Here is a 14,834-nt window from a genome sequence, read left to right as displayed (position 1 = left end):
AGAAAAAAAAAAAAAAAGGCAGAATTAAAAAGATTGACTTTCTAAACAACATGGCTCTTCTCTATCCTTGGAGTATATTTTGGATGAATTTAGATGGAAAGTTAGCCTGAGTATATTCTTTCTGTTTAAACACTCTAGGAACAAAGTTTATTTTCATAATGGTTCTGCCAAAATAATGGCCATAAAGGTCACAAAGCAATATCTCCTAATAAACACCTTGGAAAGGATTTACAATTCAATGCTCTTTCGTTAAAAGAAGCACCTTGAAGACAAGAAATTAATGAGATTTAGAATAATTTATTAAGGAGCACCTAATAGACTCTCTTGAGATTCAAATGTCAAGATGTTTAAAAAAAAACACAAAAGAAACTTAGCAAATGCAAATTATATTTGGGAAAAAAAGACAAAGAGTATTTGAAAAATCTCACAAATGTTTGTTTTTGCCGTGCTGAAATCTAATTCTTGTATTTGAATATTTACCCCACAGACATTTTATTCATTTTTCAGTCAGACCCATTAAATGCTTTTCAGCCTAATGTTTGGAATCTCAGAAAGAATTACCTATTTCTTTAGGTGTCTTACGGGTTGAGAGTTTACTTGCAGGCTGACAGGGAGGTGAAAGCCCAGATGAAACAAGCTCACCTAACTGGAAAAGCTATAGAGAAAAATTCATTGCTCTATTTATTTCCACTTTGTGATGAGTTGAGTGGAGACCAGAATGTATTTATAACAATGGGACACTTGAAATGAACTGTTGCTGTAACTGTCCAAGGCCAGCCAACATTCATATTGCCTCGTAAATAGTCATCTTATAAAGTAGACCTGACTGATAAACTAAAGAGGAATTATAGATCAGTGATCACTTAAAAGCAAGCAGCAGGGACATTGATAAATACTGCCGGGCTGCGCGGCAAATAAAAAACCCAGTCATCATTAGAGACGGAGCGGCAACTTGCTGATTGCTGGGAAATTACGCCAATAGACAAATGAACAGACCCACTCACTTAGGGCAAAGGTACCTTGTAGTTCAGGTAACAAAGTACTGTCAGCATGGAAAGGTCCTTGAAATAGGAGCTGAACCTGCTTCCCCTAAAACAGAAGACATATATACAGACACAGTGTTGAAAAGCCGGCAGCCCTGAATCAGTTTTCTCAGCCAAAGTGCTGAATGTATTATCGTCACTGTCATTTTTGAAAAGGGAAAAGAGGTATCTGTAAAAATAGTTGTCTTTTCCACCTCTGGCACTATCAAATGATTACAAAGAATTCCTCTGGTCACTTACATCTCTCCTTGTAAACCCAGTCCATTCTAGTCTATTAGACGAAACTGAGATGGTTGCATTAGTTTAAACATAGGTTGTATGGTTCTCTATTTGAAATATTGTTTGTTTGCTTATGTGTTGATCAAAAGAAGCAAGTTACCTGTTACAGGATAACTTGATTGACAACTGTAGGTTTTTCTAGCCACACTTGAGCCGCTACAAAGCAAGCTCCAGAACTAGCTCAAAGGCCTCTAAACAAGTCTCTTTAGGAAGACAAGGGGAAGGTGTGGAGCTACAAGGACTCCACGGGGTGGGATGCCCCATGACCTTTGTGCTTCATACCAATTTCATTTTGACTGGAAACAGAAAACCACCATCTGAGGACTTAAAGGCTGCTCATTTGTAACAATAACTTGCCTGTGCGCAGTGCATTAGCATTTACAAGGCTCTGTGAAGTGTGTGTTGTTACCCCCTTACGAAAGGAGACTGAGTCTCAGAGAGATGTGGGACTCACCCACAGAATGAGAGATGGAGTCTTCGTTCCACCCCTTGCAACTCAGATGTTCTGATTCTAGCTTTCAAATTTCGCTGCAGTAAAAACATTATTTCCCCCTAGTTTGATTAAAAAAAAAGACCTGTAGAAGAAAATCAAGAGCAGACATGTTATTCTTTCTATGGCTATCCTCAAATATACAAAAGAATTAAACTAAGAATGATCAAATGGCAACAATAGAAAGCAGAGACTTGCATACGTGGAGGTAGGTCATCTTGCATACTAGAAGCAATTGTGAAGCCAGAACTAAAAGAGTTGAAAGTATTCAAGAGGATGGTAAGTTAATACTCCCTAGAACATTATCACATGATAAAATATACAATCATTAGCAAATCGAACAGATGGACAACATATACTGATTTTAATTTTATATATTTGCTTCAAAAGAAGAGTTTTTATTTTAAAGTACAATTAATATGATGAGTATTTCAAGATATTTACTGTAAGTTTTCACATATAGATTGACTGTTGTATTGATTACCTTTTGCTGGGTAAACCAACCATTTAAAATTTGCTAGTTTAGGGGTGCCTGGGTGGCTCAGTTGGTTAAGCGTCTGACTTTAGCTCGGGTCATGATCTCACAGTTTGTGAGTTCAAGCTCCATGTCGGGCTCTATGCTACCAGCTTGGAGCCTGCTTCAGGTTCTGTGTCTCCCTCTCTATCGGCCCCTCTCCTGCTTGTACTTTCTCCCTCTCTCAAAAATAAGTAAGCATTAAAAAAATTGGTAGTTTATAACAACATTTATTTAATTTAGCTCACAATTTGGGTTGGCTAGGATAACTGGAATATCTGAAGTGGCTTTTTTGGTTACAGTTAGCTTGGCCGGAGCTGGACAGTCTAGGATGATCTTACGCATCTCATTTTTGGCAGATTGGTCTATAAGGGTCTCAGTTGGATAGCTTGTCTTTGTTCCACATGGTCTCTCAATATTTGTTTGGCCAGCATAGATTTCTTCTCATGTTGGTTACAAAGTTCCAAAATGTAAGGAAGAGAGAGGACAAGCCCTAATATGGACAAGCCTGTCAAGACTAAATTTGTCTTGTGCTTACTAGGGGACAGGGAGATTGGTTTGTTAACAGACCTGATACTGAAAACTGAAAGATGAATGGAAGTTAGATAGACTCAAGATGTGAGGTCCAGGATGTGAGATGTGAGGTCCAGATGTGAGGTCCACCCCATGGATGAAGGAGGTGTTAGGTACAAAGCCCAAAGGAAATAAAGCATCTGTGAAGAGATAGAGTCTGGTCTGTTTCAGGAACTGAAAGACTTTGGTTATGGATGGAGCCTGAGGGAAGTGCTAAGTTGCAAGAGGTAAATCTGGAGAGGAAGGCAAGGGATAGATGACAGGACTAAGGCTATTTTTTGGGTACAATGAGACATCATTAAATGTATTTTAATAGGGATATAATAAAACCAGGCTAGTATTCTAGAAGAACCACTTTGTAGCTGAAGATTTGATTAGAGAGAACAAAGCTGTAGGAAAAGAGACTCATTAGAAGGCTGTTGTAGTGACTTGTTGCTTTAAAATCTATTTCTGGCAGATATTAGTTTAGCTATTCTAGGCCCTTTTCTCCTTCTTTTTTTGTTGTTTTCATGGTCTGTCTTTTTACATCCTTTTCCTTCCAACCTCTCTGCATCATTACATTTATGATATACCTCAGATACACAGCATATAACTGAGTTTTGTTTTTTTTTTATCAAGTCTGGTAATATTTCTTTTCTAACTAGAATATTTAATCCATTTACATTTAACTTAATGATACATCAGGTTTAAATTTACCATCTTAGTACTTTTTCCCCATCTGTTCTTTGGTTCTTATATTCTTCTTTCTTGCCACATTTTATATTAATCAAATAATTTTTATTCTATTGCCTTCTCTAGTATCTTGTTAATTATATACAAATATATACATATATATAATTTTTTTAATGGTTACTTAGAGACTACAGTCTGCATCCTTGACTTACTAGGATCTCTTTTAAATTGGTACTTTTCTAACAAACCACAAAATGCAAGGCTTTTACAAAACTTTAAGTTGTACACATAGTTTTAATCACACTATATTTTTACAATTATTGTTCATTCTGTGTTCATCTAGGTTTAGCTATTTTTTTTACCTTTTCTGTTGCTGTTTATTCCTTACTGTATTTCTGTGCTTCCATCTGGGATCATGAAGAATCCCTGTGTATTTATTTTAGTATAGATCTGGTGGTGAATAATTCTATCAATTTTGGTGTTCCTGTGTATGTCTTTATTTGGCCTTCATTTTTGAAGAAGACTTTTGTTGGGTATAGAATTTTAGATTGTTATTTTCTTTCAACAACTTAAAAGTGCACTTTCTTCTAGGGATGCCATCCAAAGCAGAAAGAGGGGGAGAAACATCCAGGCTTCTCACATTCTTCTGCTCTCCTATTTCCTTCAGTGCCTCCTGTTACCTGAACCCAACTAGAAATCAGCAGACATAAGAGTCCTGTAAACACAGCCTGGTGCTGTCTATCCTCTGTGACGGATCTCAGAACACAGGCCAGGCAAAGAATGGGTCTGAAGGCAAGCAGGACACAAGCTTTCATAGTAGCTAACATTTATAAAGTGTTTGCTTTGTACCTTGCACCATGCAAATCAGATTACATGGTGTATCGTTAGAATATACTAGATTATGCTGCAGTTTAAACAAAGAAATAAACAAAAATCTCATGGTCTAATGAACACAAAAGTTTCTATCTCAGCTAGGTTATGTGCTTCAAAGAGACTGGAGGCAAGTCCTGCTCTACACATAGGGGCCTACACTGATGACAGCTCTTTAATCTTGTAGCTACACTAACTGAAATATGTCAACTCTTTGGTTGCCACCAAAATGGAAAAAATCCTGGAAAATTGTGCCTTGCCTCTTCACTTCTCCTCAGAGCTCACTCAACAATACTAGCCACATGGCCCCCAGCTAATAGTATGGATGCTAGGAAGTGTTGAGAAGCACAGGGAGTATTGGTGAGTGTTACTGCCTTTCCTACGCATTGATGATCTCATTTAATACCCAGCTATTAAAAGGTCTCACTGCACAGGTCATCGGAATTTTGTTTTTCTACTAAGTTCTCCCTCCCAAGTATCTTCTGGGAATTCCTCACTCAAGCTCACATGTTCCACTACCCCCTTCCCAAGGTCAGTTGTCACCTCTACCAGCCATCTTTCCTCTAGGTGCCGTATGAGACCCAGGAGGTAAATCAGCTCTTGCAACTTTTATTTGACTTCTCTGAACTACATCAGCTCTCTCCATTCTACTGTTTAATCCTAGGATGGACACATATAGCTCTCTTAACCATACACAGCACACATAGACCAGACAGTGGTATTTAACAAAATTCTACAGACGGCTTGGGGATACTAAAAGGTAGTTAGAAACAGAAGGGGAAAACTAAGATATTAGCTAACTTCTACTTCTAGATCTTGGGCTTTAATAAGTGGTTACCTTCTGGTTATAACCCTTTTCTTGGACTCCTCAGCCTGCTGTAACATTTACAGTGGTCAGACCACAATGGCAGTTCTGTTTCATGTCCCTCCTACTCAAGAGGACAGATTTGCTCCTGGCATTCAAGAGAAGAGAAATACTTCTCTCTCAGCTTTACAGCTATTTTCTTCAGGGAAAAAGTCAACTCTTAGACCACAGTGTGTGGTCTGGTCCTAAGAGCGCAGACAGGGCAATCACAAAGTTTGATGTTCAATTTCCCCAAATCTAGATTATACCACCTGAAATAACATCACAAGTGGGTTTTCAGTCCAGAGTAGACTTTTGCATTTCCCATCTGGTTCCTTTTAGGTCTCTGCACCCTCCAGTTAAAGGTAAAGATATGCTTCTCCATCTATCCTATCAATCATCTGGTTTCTGCTCCTGATCTCCAGTGAGTAATTTTAAGACGGAACCTATGTGTATGTGAGCATATGCATATACATATACCCAAGAACAAAGAACGATGTGGTGACAATTAAGTTTAAAAAAAATCACATTTAGGAAAAAAATCTTTTCAAGTGCATAATCCTACTAAAAATATATTAATTTGCATTTCTAAACAAAATGTGCGACATGTCAACTTGAGGCATTTACAGGTTAATGGGTGACAATCTTCTTCAAAAATGATGTGTGCCACATTTGCTTTACCTTTGAGTCAGAAAAGGTAATTATTTTCATAAGTCAATTATTTTCTTAAATCAAAGAAAGGCTTTTCCAAAGATAAACTGATGTCTTTACTGGTGGAGGTAGAAAATGGCTAGAAACTTTTAAAGGACATCTCACTAGTATTAAAATAAATGTCTACCCCATTGGATATCTCACTACATTTGGGACTGATGCCTAGGGGAAGGAGCTGGGATGGAGATATATTTAATGGCTGCATTATAGGAGATTTTATGGTTGCACAGTTGTTTGTGTTTACGGTTGTAGATGTAAACAACAGCAACAACAAAGTAAATTTTCAGTGATGGAAATTAAAAGTCTAGAGCACCATAGTCCGAGAGAAATATAACGTGAGCCACACATGTAATTTTAAATGTTCTAGTAGCCACACTAAATAACTAAAAGAAAAAAAAACAAAAAAAAAAACTAAAACAAAAAACAACCAACAGGCAAAATTAATTTTAATAATATAATTTAATAACCTGATATATAAAAAAGGTACTAGAGGGTATTTAATATATTTACATTCTGTATAAATATAAAATATACTAAAATATATAAAGCGTTTAATAGCTATGGGTGGCTAGTGGATACCAGGTTGGAGTGTGTAGGTCGAGAGGCACGGCTGGATATAGAGATTCAAATGGGGCAACAGGATCCATTTTTCTCCCCAGTTTCTCTATTATGTTTTCTCTTTTGGCTTCATTCTCAAAGATGTTCCCTCCTCGTGGTGGCAAAATGGCTGTCGTACCTCCAACCTACATCTTTTCAGGTTCAGGGCCCATATTAAAGGAAGCTTCTATTTCCCCAACAGTGGGAACAGAAGTCCTGAGCCAGGTGGCCGTGTATCCATATCTGAAGCAATTCCTGGAGCAAAGTGACCAGAACGAAGGTTCTAAACACATGACCACTCCAAATTCAGTCCCATCAAACCACAGATGCTAAGAATAAGGGGAGGGCCTAAGAGCAAAAGGTGCTATCACCAGAAGAAAAGTGGCTGCTACTAGGCAGCAAATACTGAAACAGAAACAAATGAAAAAAAATAAAAGCAGCAGTTCTCTTCTAGAAATCAGCAGAGTGCAGATGGCAACTGAAGCCCAGGTGTTGATAAAATGTTTCAGGATTACATGGAGAGAGCGTGAGGACAGCAGAGCCCTGACGGGCCTCCACATGCCTGGCACATGCCACGGGCCTCCACATGCCAGGGAAGAGAGACAGAAAAGGGGGAAGAGAAGGCTCAGCTGTGACGCTGACAGAAGGGGGCTGGGGAGGCTGCTAACCCACAGAAGCCAAAAGGCAGAAATTGTTTTGAGTAGGGTATGGCATTGAAGGCTGCCAAGGCCCCAGCCAGATCATCACCAGCAAGTGTTCAATCGCTTGAATGAAACACGGGCCTGACTGACCTTGGCAAGAGCAGTGTTGGTGGAGCACTGGTGCAGGAGGTAGATCCCAATAGGTGGAGGGTAGGTTCAGAGGGAGGTGAGGAAATGCTGTCCAAGCACGAGAACCCTCTCAAGAAGCCTTGGTGCAAACGGGAAGAGAAATCGAAGGTGGTAGCTTGAGGAGGTCATTACATTGAGAAAAGGCTTATTAAATACACTCTTTACAATTTATTTAAGTACCAAATGTTTTTACAGGAAACCAAAAAATGTGCAGTCCAGTGTAGAATTGGGTTTTAATTCTAGCTCAATGACTGACCACTAGACCACCTTTAGCAAGTTACTTGGCTTCCCTGCCTTAGTTTTCTCATTTGTAAAATGGAAGTATTTACGCTGTCTTCATAGGTATGTTAGGAGGATTGAATGAAATAATGAATGTAAAAAGTCCTCAGGAACGGTAATGATTATTATGTCCCTCTTCATCAGCCATTGGTGAATGAGCATACTGTTTCTTATTTCTGTGCTTCTTTGCTTGGTTTAGGATGCTTCTTCTCTTCTACCATTAGCCTGGTGAACTACCGCTCACCCTACAGGATCCACATAAGAGTGACTTTCTCTCTCCTGCCACCTTCTCTGTCCTCCTACCACAGATGCTCTCGGCAGAGATGAAGCATGGCTTTGCCTCCACGGCCCCTGTGCTGATCCAAATTGCCTGCCATCACTGAAGTGGATACCTAGACGCTCCCAGTATCAAGTCTTCCTGTCTGTAATTCTAGAAATTCAGTCTTCGCAAAACAAGAACCTTCCCTTTTGAACTATTCAGACTTTGTCGTTTGCATTTCTCTTTCTAGCTTTGTGTGTTCCTCTTGGTGACAGCATAATTCTGTGCAACGCAGAAAAGCTGGAGGTACAGTTCTCCATGTGTTGCCTTCAGATGACAAATGTATTCTGCTGATGCCTTGGGCAAAATGCCTCCTCCAAAATGCCATTGTCTGAGAATGCTTCCTCCTGCAAAACTCTAGCCGTGGTTACAGGGTGAGGGATTTTATGGACAGAAAGCAAAGTTGTGTTTCTCTCTTCCGGATCACTCAGAAGTTCAGTCCTCTATGGCTGCTTTCTGCAATCCACTCTGTAATGTGGCTCCTGGGGTCTTTCTGCACCTTCCACTGGCATCCTTATCCTTCGGCTTCTGCAGCTGGATTTAGATCTGCCTCCTGCCTCCTCAGCGGCTTTTGTTACTTAACTCTTTCCCACCTTCTTCTGTGTGATGACGGTGACTGGCCTTTGCACGGAGGAGGGGTAATGGGGGCAAGGAGATTGTGACTTTGTATTTTGTGTAAGTCTTTGTGTCTGCTTTCTTTGAATACGTTCTGCCTTTTTACTTCATTTAAACTACAAGAATGTACACCTGCTATGTTTATACACTTGGGCTTTCTCTGTACATCCCTCCCATTCAGGGCAAAACTAAATGTGAATGGTTTTGTCATGTTCTGGTGCCCCAGAAACCGCAGCGCCGCTGTGTGGATGGGGCAGAGGGTTAAACCCTGAGGGTTAGCAATCCTCACCTTTCAAATGACTGCAGCTCTTGAGGGACTTGCTTGATAGCTGTAGGTTATAGAAAAAAGTTCAGGAGAGAATGGGTTTCAGATATTACCATTTTGTTGGTTATCTCAAAGTACTGCTATTGAGATATAATTGCTTAGAAACTGTTAAGAGGTATGGATGTATGTATGGATCAATGGATACAAAGATAGATAGATGGAGAAACTTGGGACATATCCAATTGGCTGTATTTCTGAAACTAAATATTTTGCTGTTTAGATGTGTTTATTTCATGATGGGGATTTCTTTATATTCTGGGAGCCCAGAAGATTAAGATAGACTCCGTGCTGCTGAGGAGGCAGAGTCCGGAACGCATGGCACAGTGTCTGGAACATAGCAGAGGACCAGTGAATGTTTACGAGGGGAACTAATGCTCCATTTGGTCTATTCAAGTCAGAGCCAGCTCCTCTGTGCTCTGTCCTTGTCAACAGACTCCCAGCCATGGAGGTAAACCAGAGCAGACTGATGGATTTCACCCAAAGTTGTTAATCCGTTAACAATTGGCTGTAAAACTATGCTTATGAAAACAAAACGGGAAAACTAAAAACCAGATTTGCAGTTGCAGTGTAAAAATATAATTGCCATGCGTTAGCAGAAAGAAGGGCCCCATGCAGATTGCAAATGTTATTTTAATACATAAGGAAAATGTACTGGATTTAATGAATTTGCTTTAGCCATCAGCAAAACAGAATTTTGGATTCACCAGACCCGGATTTTTTGGTTCCTGCTGCTATTCATTTTTTTTTTTTCATTCAATCATTGGGGGAGGGGGGCTTGGCGGGAAGGGCTCCTGACCAGGCAATTCTACCACTTATCAGGTATGTGACCATGGGTAATTCACTTAGCTCTCTCAGTCTTGATTTCCTCATTTGTAAAATGGGTGTAAAAATCTTCACTTGTTGGGTGGTTGGAGGAGATGATGTGTATAAAACATCAAGCAGAGCGCCTGGATCACAGAATCGGACTCAAAAAATAGCAGAATGTGCTGCCATGGCTGCTGCTACTGCTCGATACTGGGTGGGCTTATACCCCCTGTATTAGTCCTGACTCCAGACAAAGAGAACCAGTATACTGTGTGTGTATGGATATATGTATGTATATGTTTATATGTATGTGTGTGCGTATGTGTAGAGAGACAGAGAGAGATTTATTTTAAGGAATTGGCTCGCGTAATTATGGAGGCTAGCAAGTCCAAAATCCACAGGGTGGGCTGGCAGGCTACAGACCCAGCAGAGAGAGCCCATGTTGCAATTCAAGTCCAAAGGCCGTCTGCTGCAGAATTCACTCTGGCTCAGGGGATGTCAGGCTTTCAGTTGATTGGTTGAGGCCTACCCACATTATGGAGGGCAATCTGCTTTACTCAAAGTCCACTGATTTAAATGTTCATCTCATCCAAAATACCCTCACATAAACATACAGACTGATGTTTGAGTACATACCGAGGCACGGTGGCCAGCCAAGTTGACACATAACATTAGCCATCATATCCCTGTTTCTTTATTACCCAGTGCTACGTAAAATGACAACGGCCTCCCGATGGGTCTCTTGGCTTCTACTCTCATTTCATTTCAGGACATTTACAAACAGTAGCAAGAAAGAAAACCTAGATTCCTTCTCTTTCATGCTTAAACCTAATGACCTCCCACTGCACTTAGAATAAAAGCCAGTTTCTTATCAGTGCTTTCTTATAAGGCATCGTACAACCTGGCCCCCTCTGACCTCACTTTACAAGAACCATGTGTTTTGCTCCTGCCCTGTGTGACTTAAGGTAACGCCAGCTGCTTTAACTGATAACACCTGGAATCTCAGTGGCTTAGCACAACAGAGGTTTACACCTTACTCACAGCGGAAGGCAGCTTCTGACATGGCTCGGAAGATTTGTGCCTCCCAGAATTCATGCCCAGCGCATCTCGGGGAAAGCCTTGACCGACTGCTAAAGGTCAGAGGTAGGGGCCCAAGTAAGCCAATGGGCTCCCTATGAGGCAAGCAGAGAAATCTGGACTTTTACTCCTGGGCTGGGGAAAGAAGAGGAGCAAAGCAAGCAAATGGAGAGAGAAAGACCAGTCAGCCAGGAAGGCATCGGAGAGTTGGATGTTTCTGGAAATGACAGAGAACATGAGAAATTCTCAGTGGCAGAACTAACATGGATGGGAAGTTGTTGGCTATGCAAATTGCAATGTAATCCATAAATCTCCATGACCTATAAAGTTTTAGCAGGATCTACCTTCCTCACATGTACTTTATGGGAGTGAAGAGAGTACATGGATGTGTGTGTGTGCGTGCATGCCATACAGCGTCATCCAAAACCAAAAAGTGGCTGTGTTTTGCCTATACACTGACCCACTGCAGAGTGCAGACAGCAGATACAGAAAGTGGGAGTCTGAAGGCAGAAGTCATCTTGAGAATTTCAATCCCCAAGAATTCACCAAGATCTCTGTAAGAATCCCAGGCGTGCCACGGGGTGTGGGAAAGTTCGATTTCCACACTGAGTTTTAACTGGTCTCAGCACTGCCAGCTGACATGCTCCTCACCAGCCTTCTCACTTCCTGTCATTGCAATCTTCACCACCAACATGCTGATGCCCAGCTGGGGAGGACATTTGCCAGCTCCACTTAAATAGAGGTAAGATCACGTATCCAGTTCTGGCCAGGGGAACATGCACGGAAGTAATGTTTTCCACAGCAGGCCTGGCATGTCAAAATCCTCCCTGCATTCTTCAACTTGGCTCTTCTCCATTTACCAGCTGGGTATTAAGGTCTGTGGGTGACCTCAGAAGCCATACACCAAAGACGGTGGTCTCTGGGAGCTTAGGCTCCCAGATGTCTCCACGTTTCAGAGAATTTCAGGTGTATTTGAGAAAATGTCTCCATAAAAAATGAGACAAGCAAATGCGAAATCATCACCACAATCCTTGCCTAAATGCACCTTATGAAATCGTGGAAGAAAGACAAAGGACACAGTCATAAGCCTTTGGAACCAGAGGGGCTCACTCAGTCATTGTCATATAACCAAATGGAGCAGCTCATTTAAGTCACCCATTTCCAGTGGTCTGTTAAAAACTACTTAGTAGGTGGGAACTTCCCTGTGCATGGGTTTAAACTCCCAGGCCTGAGAGGATGTTTGAGTCTCCCCAGCAACCTTCGCAGGCAGCGAGATAAGGAAATGAAGAACTTCTGTCTGTGGGCCACCAGAGTAAAGGTCTTGTGTACCTACGGAGTGGGGAAAGGGTGGGGGCAATTGTTAGGAGCTGTCTTTTCTCCTTATACAGAGATAGTGGGAGGCTTTGCAGGGAGCAATGAAGTCAGCAAGGTTTGCTGGGATAGGGAAAAAGCCACACTGTTCCAGACGGTAGCTTCTTCAGTACAAAGGCAGTGGCTTCCGGGGAGTCGCTGGTGCCATACAAAGTAAGTGATGCAAGAGTGACTTCCCAAGAGTGGAGGTACCCAAGGCGCTTTATCTTTTCCACAGAAAAGTCTTCATACCTCTGGAGAAGGGATCCTATTTGACTTTTCTCTTGAAATGAATGCCTCGTGGTGAGATCTATGCCATATCGTCTCCTTGTTAAATAAAACACCTTGGAGGAAGCCTGGCAGAATCCTAGTTTGAGAACATCTTTTTGGAAGCTGGAATGGTGCTTGAAAGTTAAAGGAAAGGAACAGTGCTTCCCCAACTTCAGTTCTAGGAAAGCATCTGTCTTCTTCATCCTCATCCAGACTAACAGTTTGTGCTTACGAGAGACAGATGTGTCCTGCAGGTCTTTCCAACCTCACATGACGAAGGCGTCAGTGCATCACACCTTGCTTGCGAACAAACAGAGAATATCAGCTTCCACCTCGCAAATACATCCATTCACTTGGAGGAGTTTTTTCTTCCTCTGGCTGAGGGAGCAAAATGCCCATTACAGTGTATTCTCCCTGTCCCCAGGCTTTAATACATCTTGGAGCAGGCTCTCCTCAGCCTTCCACATTATAAAATCAATCTCTATTTAAGTAAGAGGGGGATATTTATTTCTTAATTTTTTAATAATGTATTTTGTGATTTGTTATAGCTTCAGTGTTGTATTATTTATTTATTGTGCCTATAGGGTGCACTGCCACTTGGTAATAGAGGAGCTATCGAAACTTGAGACCTAAGCAGAAATGAGCTCAATAATATTGCTGCACTCTAGGACTTTATCCAAAATTAACAAAAGAACAAAAGTGCAAGGCAATGATAACCCATCGGACAGCATTTGGCGAGTGTTTGCAAAAGCAGTCATGATGGAGATTTTGAAAGAATAGCGGTCCATCCAAAGACAAATGGATGGACTGTTTTACGATTCGGAACCATTTCATAAACCTCGTAAAACTGGATTTACTATGTTCGTGTGTGTATGTGTGTGTGTGTGTGTGTGTGTGTGTTTAATGTTTTACTTGAAAAAAGCTGCATAAGGACTTTATCAAACTTACATCTTCCCCCCACCCCCTCCTCTTGCAAACTACACAGACAAGAATGTAGCTTGGAACAGAGACGCCTTCACTTGGATTCCCAAGCCTGCTGACAATTTGTTGAAAAGAAGGGAGACCTTCAAATGGAAAACAGGGAATGGTTTTCTTTGTTTGTTCTTGTCATTTGTTAAACAGCATACATGTGCTTCTGACGCTTGATTTTCGTCTCCCAAAGTTAAAGCAGTAGGAAGTAACCTATAACAGCTGAAAATTCTCTAATATGCATACAAATCGTGTCATAAAAATTGGGGACATCAGATAAAATCAGCGATAAATTGGCATGTTTAACTCAAAGATTTCTACCCCTACAAGATATTACTGAAGTCCTGCTACTAATGATATGATACTAATTGGGACCAAAACCCCCAAACAATTTGGAATTCTCTACCCCTCTTATTAATCCTGATGTGCATTTCAGGAAAATTATACCATGCTGATGACACCATTTGACATTAAGCAATAAATAAAGGCAGTGAAGGACACTTGCCCTTGGTGGAGAGATGCCATTTTTAGTCAGGCAGTCAGCCAGTCTGTCAACAACATTTATTGAGTGCCTAATGAGAGAAGGTGCCATGAGACAGAGAGGAGACGTGGGCTCTGGCCTTGAGGGGCAGCCAGGACAATGACAGAGTCAGAGACAAGAGACAAGCCTACAGAACGCCCTGGAAGCAGCAACGCAACAAGGGCAACCAGGAGGACGGGCAAGTCACGTTACCGCAGTCCATGCTAAGGGCCTTTTTATCAGTGAGCTCCTTGATCCTCACGCGACGCCATGACGGACGCGGTTTTACCTTCTCCAAGCCTCCGTTTCCTCAATCGCAAAGCGAGCCCAAACCAGGAGTCCACGAAGGGCGAAGCCAGGGTCCCCGCGTCTCCTTCCACCACGCAGAGGTCAGAGGGCACCGGAAGTGCGGAGGGGGGCACGCGGGCACTGCAGTGCTTCCGCTCCAGCTGTGTGAGACTCCTCACCCTTTCGGGTCTGTTAAGACAATGTCAGGTTTCAAATGAGGGCAGAGCTATGAAATTACTGTTTTAAGGTCTGGTTGAGGAGATGACAAAAGAATCGCAATATGCACATTTGGCTCCAGCACATGTTCAGTTCTGTCATGTTTGTGTGATTTATGCTGGTGGAAGCAAGTTTATGGCTGGATGCCTGTGTAATCTAGTAACTCCTCAGTAGCAGAGTAGGGCAGAGCCTGCTGACTCTCCCTTCTGTTTCCCTTTAGGGTGCAGCTTAGGGGTGGTTCTTTCATGGGCTACAAATCCTCATCCACCTCCTGGTAGCCCGAAGACAGAACCAGCAATGGGAGGGTGCCATAAACTCACTGCCTGTTGTCTCGTGGAGAGGGCTGCTCACGTGCTCTCAGTGAACCCACATTTGTGGT

The 14,834-nt window shown here is 41.7% G+C and overlaps 1 long non-coding RNA gene across 1 annotated transcript in view; it reads right to left on the bottom strand.

Annotated features, from left to right (window-relative positions):
* The window catches only part of LOC123386503, a 108,996-nt gene extending 94,457 nt beyond the window's left edge, over nucleotides 1-14,539 (bottom strand). The window contains exon 1 of the long non-coding RNA XR_006600448.1: nucleotides 14,241-14,539. This is a non-coding gene — a long non-coding RNA (uncharacterized LOC123386503). The remainder of the gene's footprint in view (nucleotides 1-14,240) is intronic.
* Between the last annotated feature and the right edge of the window lie 295 nt (nucleotides 14,540-14,834).

The sequence above is a fragment of the Felis catus genome, chromosome A1 (genome assembly GCF_018350175.1).
Source record: "Felis catus isolate Fca126 chromosome A1, F.catus_Fca126_mat1.0, whole genome shotgun sequence".
Lineage (NCBI taxonomy): Eukaryota > Metazoa > Chordata > Mammalia > Carnivora > Felidae > Felis > Felis catus.
The sequence above is the reverse complement of the archived record's forward strand: the minus strand, read 5'-3'. Positions and strand labels throughout refer to the sequence as shown.